The 7,975-nt window shown below is 41.8% G+C and overlaps 1 protein-coding gene across 2 annotated transcripts in view; it reads right to left on the reverse strand.

The window, feature by feature from the left end:
- CLGN (calmegin) overlaps positions 1 to 4,717 on the reverse strand; it is a 28,196-nt gene extending 23,479 nt beyond the window's left edge. The window contains exon 1 of one of the 2 annotated variants that reach the window (XM_081136983.1): positions 4,593 to 4,717. The gene's annotated coding sequence lies outside the window, so the exon portion shown is untranslated. Of the gene's footprint in view, positions 1 to 4,542 lie in introns of both variants that reach the window. The other variant, XM_081136984.1, reaches the window with a different exon arrangement.
- Between the last annotated feature and the right edge of the window lie 3,258 nt (positions 4,718 to 7,975).

Raw genomic sequence — 7,975 nt, forward strand, 5'->3', positions numbered from 1 at the left:
ACCCCAAAATGGCCATATCTACTTTACTATACAAGTGACATACTTAAAAATAAACTGCAAGTGGTCACAAACTGTTCTGCAGACAACGAAGTTCTAAAGGATAAGAGTACCCATTAAGAAAATTATATAGTCCAAAGGATAAGAGTACCCATTAAGAAAATTATATAGTCCAAGGTCGTTGTCGCTATTTATTCCTTTTTTAAAAAGTAGAAAAATATAGACCTAATGCTTTCTACTTAATTCCTCAGTGTTCTGTCATTACTCAGTGATGCACCGGCTGACAATTGAGAATTACTCATGAAGTTCATAGTATTACTTGAAAGTCTATTATTACACTATGATGCCAACATGCCATCAAGCTCCAAACAAAACTATGAGGTTTGTCACACATTGTTTTTTAAAAGAAATAAGATATTGCCAGGCCTGCATTGGAGCTTTGAAGTAACTAATTTGTGCAGTTTAAAAAATTTTTTAATTGTGGTAGAATACACATAATATACAAATTACCATTTAAACCAATTTTAACTGTTCAGTTTAGTAGTGTTAAGTACACTCACACTGTTATACAACTAATCTGCAGAATTCTTTCCATCTTGCAAAACTAAAACTGTACCCATCCAATATCCCACATTTCCCCTTCTCCTAAGTCTCTGGCAACCACAATTCCTTTATTAGTCCTAACAAGTATTTTTTGGTGGAACCTCTAGGTTTTTCTACATGTAAGGTCATACTCTCTGTTAATAGAGATCACTTTACTTCTTCATTTTCAATTTGAATGTCTTTTCATTTTTTTTCTTGTCTAATTGATCTGGCTAGGACTTCCAGTACTTAAAGTGGGGGATACCCTTTGCTTTACACCATTTTGATTTGTGAAAGGTTTCACAGGAGTAATATGCTTTCAGATAGTGGGAGAAATCTGTACTATGTTGACTAGAAGTTACAAAAGCAGGCATCCTCATTTTGTTCCAGATGTTAGAAGAAAAGCTTTCAGTGTTCACCACCGAGTACGGTGATAGCTTTTCATATATGACCCTTATGATTTTGAGATAGTTTCTTTCTATTCATAGTTTGTTGAGTATTTTTAATAAAAGGGTGCTGAATCTTGTCAAATGCTGTTTCTACATTTGTTGATAATCATGTGGGTTTTTTGTCTCCATTCTGGTAATGTGGTGTCTTATGTTGACTGATTTTCATATGCTGAACCATCACTGCATTCCAGGAATAAATCCCACTTGGTCATGTGTGTAACTATTTTAGTTGATAACAATTTTTGCATCACTATTTACTAGGGATATTGGTCTGTAGTTTCCTTGTAGTTTGTCTGACTCAGGTATCAAGCTATTGCTGCACTCATAGAGTGAGTTTTGAAGTGTTCCTTCCTCTTCAACTTTTTGGAAGAATTTGAGGAGTACTGGTATTAATTTTTCTTTCAATGCTTGACAGAATTCACCAGTGAAGCCATCCTCTCCTGGGCTTTTATTTGTTGGGAGGTTTCTGATCACTGATACAATCTCCTTACTAGTTATAGATCTGTTCAGATTTTCTATTTCATCATGATTTAATCTTAATAGATTATATGTTTCTAGGAACTTGTCCATTTAATTTAGGTTATCCAGTTTGTTGGCATATAATTGTCCATAATATTCTCTTTAAATCTATAGAATCTGTTGTAATATATTCTCTTTCATTTCTGATTTTAGCTATTTAAGTCTTTCTTTTTTTAAAATTCAATCCAGCTAAAGGTTAGTCATTTGTGTTGATCTTTTCAGAGAACCAACTCTTGGTTTCACTGATTTTCTCTGTTGTTTACCTATGCTCTATTCAATTTATTTCTCATATAATATTTATTATTTCCGTCCTGCTGCTAGCTTTTGTTTTTCTAGTTTCTTAAGGTACAAAGTTAGTTTGTTAATTTGAGATTTCTTTTTAATGTAAGCATCCATAGCTATGAATTTCCCTGCTGGCAATGCTTTTGCTGTACCTGATAATTTATGGCATGCTGTGTTTTTGTTTTCATTTATCTCAAGATATTTTATTATTTCCTTGTGACTTCCTTTTTGACCTTTTGGTTGTTCAAGAGTGTGTTGTTTAATTTCCACATATTTGTGGATTTTCTTGTTTTCCTTCTGCTACTGATTTCTGGTTTCATTACACTGTAATTGAAAAGGGTGCTTTGTATGATTTCAGTTTTTAAAAATTTATTGACATGTTTTGTGGCCTTACATCTTAGAGAATTTCCATGTGCATTTAAGAAACCAAAACCAAGCAGCTAAAATCTACCTCAAAGAATTTCACCAACATCACCTAAAAGCCCTACTGAATCTCCACTGCCAGCCCCAAATCAAGAATTATAAAGTGCAGTTCATTTATTTGTACTGAAGTAATGCCAAATTCCACAGCAGAGGTAGCTAGAGCACTAAAAATAAGACAACCACAGGGTACTCAATATTTGTTGTAAAGTGTGTGAGAGATTGCTCTCTGGTCACCCAGGGGACAAGACTAGACTATATTTTCCTTGGAGTTAGGTGTGACTCAGGTGAAGCAGAGTTATGGGAGACCCAGGAAAGCCTGTGATACATTTCTACTCTGAGTCTGAAAGCCTGAGAGCCAGGAGACCAGTGCTATAAATTCCAGTCTGAAAGCCTGCAGGCTTAAGACCCTAGGAGCCAATGTTTCAACTAGAGTCCAAAGGCAGGAAAAGACTGAAGTCCCAGCTCAATAATCAGGCAGGAAGGGTTCTATTTTTTTGTTGTTTTTGTTGTTGTAGTCAGGCCTTCAACTGATTAGATGAAGTCCACCCACATTGGGGAAGGGCCATCTGCTTTACTCAGTCTACCATTCAAATGTAATCTCTTCCAAAAGATGCCCTTGCAGACACACCTAGAATAATGTTTGATCAAATACCTGGGCACTCTGTGGTTCAGTCGATACATACAATTAACTACCATAGCCGCCCACTCCTTAGGAACACTCTCTTCAACACCGATTTAACACCGTCATGCTTCCCTATATGCTATTCTCATAACTGAGATGCCTTTTTGCTATTTGGGTTCAATGGCCAACTGAGGATTCATCCAACACTAGTGTGCTTCAAAACAGGGTTTGAAAAATCACTATTGAAGTTTTAGTTGTCATGCAGTTTCAGGAACTCAACTACAGAATGAGATAATAGAAAATATGCTGAACTTGGCACCATGGCACCAAGTTTCTAGTCCTATTTATAAAAAGGCAAGGGGATAAAACTGCTCTGGGCCTGTTTTATCATTTGTCATGTAAAAGGGTTAAACTAGACCATCAAACAGTCCTTCACAGTTAACAATTCTAGCTTTCCATTCAAGAGCACTGAAACCTATTAGGTACTGGAAATACGCAAGAAGCCTAATTTACAGCAATGTTCAATTTCTACAGATCCATTAACATACACCATTCACACACACAATAATTAACTTTATCGACTAGATAAATAAAGAATATAGAATACCTTGTTCTAAGGATTTAGGGATAAGGTGTGTGACTGGAACACCGAACTAATTAGACGTGAAGGTAAAACTGGGCCAACTGAAAAGAAATCAAACTTACAACCTACCAAAAGGAGGGCTACCCAGGGTGATGAAATGACCTAGGGTGATGTAAAAATGTTAAAGCAAGCAAAGTCTTAAGGCTAGACCAGGGTTTTAATGGCTCTTACGCATCAAAACGTTTCAATATAAATTAACTCTTTTCTAATTTGAGACTTCTCCCCGTGGCCATTCGAGTTACTTTCTCTCTCTCCCCCCTTCTGAGCTTTGTCGTCATTTGCTTTTAAATCCCAAGCAAACGCCTCCTTGTTACTCGGGGAAATGTTATAAATAAAATCAGCTAAAGCGTCTGACTGATCATAAACAGGCTTCAGGCGATAATGAGTCTCTAGTAATTACGGCTTCTTTGGATGTCACCGACTCTGTCGCGCGGTCCCCAGCGGCGTGCGCCGGGCCCCAGGCAGCGCGTCTAGGGAGTAGCGGGGAGCCGCCGGCCACGCCGCGGGGAGGGCTGCGCCCCTTTCGCCTTTTCTGAGGCGGGGACCGCGTAGGCTGAGCCGATGTCGGTTTCGTTCACGTTCCTGAGAGAAGTTGCGGGTGGGACGAGCAGCGTCGCGACGCCCCCGCCCCCTCCCCTCCACCCCCGCGGGAGCGGCTCGAGCGTGGAACGTGGCGGAGACTCCAACCGCTGGAATAACGGACTCGGCCCTGAGCCCTCGGGGCAGCCGGGCGGGGCGGGCACCTGGCCTTCCCCGCGCCCCCCAGCCCCGGAGCAGCAGGTGGACCCGGCCCTTCCCGAGGACCCAACGGACCCGAGGTAGCTTCAACTCCCGCCGCCGGGGCGACCGTCCTCCTCCCAGGGCCGGGAGAGCCCGCCCGAGACCTCACCGCGGCTCCCCTCCCGGATCTCAACGGCCGCCCCCTCACCTGGCCCCAACCTGTTACCCCGGCGGGTCGCCAAAGAAAGGGGTGCGTCCCGGGAACCCCCGCCCTGGGGCAAGCGGCAATGATTCCGATTCCTCACCCCAGCGGGAGCGCAAAGGGCAGCGGGAAGGTGGCTTACTGCCCACGCACCTGTCTTGCCGGCCCGTTTTCAGCAGTGGCAGCGCATATGTCCGAGTCGCTGCCACTTGGTCCCGGCGTCTCCCCAGACCGATCCCGCCCGCGGCAGCCCAGCGGCGACTGCTAACTGCGCATGCGCGTGCGGCGCGGCGGGAGGCGCCGGCGGCGGGAGGCGCGAGCCGCGCGCACCTGAGCCTCGGGCCCAACGGCCGCGGACCCCGCCCGGGGCAGCGCCCCCCGGGCTGCGGGGCAGGGATTCTTGATCAGCCCCGCGACTTCTCCCGCCCGCCGAGCGCCCGCCGACTCTGCAAACAGTGGGGCTCTGCCTCCTGGCGCACACTGTGGGATCTTGACTTCTATGTAAATTGTGTGAGCTCCGTCGGGTTAGTGCCGGGGCCTTTCCTCGAGTCGGTCAGGTCGGGGCCGGGTGGTCGGCTGCAGGCCGCCTGTTTCGTGCGTGTGGGATGAATATAGACATACTAAGTGTTCACACAGTAAATACGTTATGTTTCCTTCCGAAATACTCTGAAGAATTGCTAACATTTATTGTGTTCGCTGTACTCTTAAGGATATTACATTCTCTTATTTACCTTCACAACCACGGAAAGAAACGGAAGAGAATCACTTGCCAGGGCCTTTGACTAGTGAATGTGGAAATAGGGTTGAAATCCAGGCCTCTTTCAGAAGCTGCAGTGTTAGCCAAGCACGCTAAAAGTAAAAATACAACGCCAGTGTACTACTGAACCACAGCGCTCGCCACCCCACCCCACTCCAGATGTTGGATCATGCAGATTTTACTACTTGTGTTTTATAGGAAATCTTGACTTTAAATTTTCTAAATTCAATTTTATTGGAAGAATAAATTATTGACTTGTGATACCCCTGTCGAAGAGTCTCAGACTACGACACTGAGGACGATCCATACACAACATGTCATTACTGGCTAGACGTCAAGATCACTGAACATTTTTCACACTGCATCAGTAAAACGGTCACCAACTCTAGACTTTTGATGCCGTCACCTTCTGAAGCGTGTTTGAATAGTGTTTATTGGTTTAAACTTTTTTTTTTTTAATTTGAGGTACTTTGTGGTAATATTTCTTCAGTCTTCCCAACTTTTATTATTCAACATAATTCTGGGGCCCATAACAAAGACACTTCTTGCTGGAAAGGATTTCTAAGGATATATTCAGTTTGCAATGAAGCAGCTGAAAACTAAAAATTCTTGCCTTATTTCTGACCACCATGCAAATGCCTCTAGTATTTCTCCATTAAGTAAGAACCATCGTTAGGATTAAGGCATGTACACTTTATCCACGATTGCCAGATTTAGCAAATTAAAATACAGGACACCCAGTGAGATTCTAATTTCCTATCAAAAATATTTTTAAAAATATATATTGATTTCAGAGAGAGGAAAGGAGAAGGGGGGAGAGAGAAAAACATAAATGATGAGAGTCACTGATCAGCTGCCTCCTGCACGCCCCGTACTGGGGATCAAGCCCGCAATCCTGGGCATATGCCCTGACCAGGAATCAAACCTCCATCTCCTGGATCATAGAATTATACGTCGATGCTCAACTGCTGAGCCATGCCAGCGGGGCAACAAATAATTTTTTAGTGCATACATTTTCCATTTGTGTAATTTATTGGGCAATCTTAATTTTATCATGTTAAGGAAATATCCATTCATTGCAATTTTGTGTCTTAAAGGAAATAGCTGTTGAATTTTTTCAAAGGCCTTTTCAGCATCTGTGAAGGTAATCATATTTTTCTCCTTGGACCCATTAGTATTGTGTGCTCTATTAACAAATTTCCTAACAAAATCCTAACCTGATTCTTGCACTCCTGGTATAAAAATACACTACCAGGTTATGGTGTGTTCTTTTCTTAGTGGCTTGGGAATCTACTTCTAATATTGCATTTAGGATTTTTGTATCAATCGTCATGATATAGGTCTGTGGCTTTTTGTGCTATCATCAGGATTAGGTGTTCATGTTATACTTATTAAAATAATTTGTAAATTTGTCTTTCTTTGCTATATTCTGAAATAAATTTAAAATATTGGGGCTACCAAGTTTCTAAAAGTGTACTTGAGTCTCCCTGTACAATGATCTAAGCTGGTACCTCTTTGTGCTTTTTTTGTTATTTCTCAAAAACTTTATTTCTTCTATGAATATTGATTAGTTTAAGCTTTCTGTCTCTACTTGTATCAATTTGGGTAAATTGCATTTTCCTAAGAAATCACTCATTTTATCTGGGTTTTTAGAAAGAAAACTAATATCAGCAAGACAAAAACCTATCAACTCATATAAACTTCATCATAATTCATTGCCTTTGACTATTAATATCAACACACTATCTAAAAATGTATGCCAAGGTAATTAAGGGGGGAAAAAAACATAAGAAGATGGTTTCCATGGGGAAATGCCTGCCCAGATTTAGCTCCTATTATTTGTTCATAATTGTTGCAATTCTGGCAGAGGGTGGAAGGTCCATATAAGAGTACACAACATGCCCGGCTGGTGTGGCTCAGCAGTAGAGCATCAACCTATAATCCAGGAGATCTCAGTTCCATTCCTGGTCGGGGCGTATTACTGGGTTTCGCTCAATCCCCAGTGGGGGGGCGTGTAGGAGGCAGGCAATCAATGACTCTCTCATCATTGATGTTTCTCTGTCTCCCTTCCTCTCTCTGAAATCAATAAAAATATATTTATTTTTTTAAAAAAAGAGTACACAAGGAACCCCAAGAGATTTTTACATACCCAGGTTAGCAGAGGGTCTCTCTTTCCCTTCTACCCACCAGTGTGGCCACATTTACTACTACTACTACTATTAGTAATATTACCATATTACTATTTACTTCAATAGTAAATAGTGCAGGTGTTAGTGGCTCATCTCAATACCTGAGAGACATTTTAGCAACAGAGAGAATTTCACTTATGTCTCAATGTTTGCAGAGCTTCTTTTCACTTGAAAACAGGTGTTGATTTCACTAAATCTGGTCTGAATGTGGTTTCTACAAATTTATCTGCTATATTGAGTCAGAGGCTTAAACACATCATTTGCCTTCATATAAATGTTTGAAGAAAAAGTGATGTTTTAAAAAGCAAAATTAGTATGAGTGCTATAAAACAAGTGCCCAACCAGTGAGCATTATTTGCTCTGCTATACCCTAGGTGAGTGTCCAAGGTTCTCCAAATCTCCCCTTCCTCTGACCTCAGACCCGAGACCATGGTGGGTGAGTGAGACCCTCCAAACACCCAGCATTTGGGAACAGTGGGGAAGGGGACGGAAGCCGGGGACATCTCTCCTGGTGACATTTGGAACATTTTCTAGAAATGCTTTGTGCTGACCACCCAAACTCTTATTCTGCAATCATTTCATTAAGAACA

This window comes from Miniopterus schreibersii (genome assembly GCF_964146895.1).
Source record: "Miniopterus schreibersii genome assembly, chromosome: 4".
Classification (NCBI taxonomy): Eukaryota; Metazoa; Chordata; class Mammalia; order Chiroptera; family Miniopteridae; genus Miniopterus; species Miniopterus schreibersii.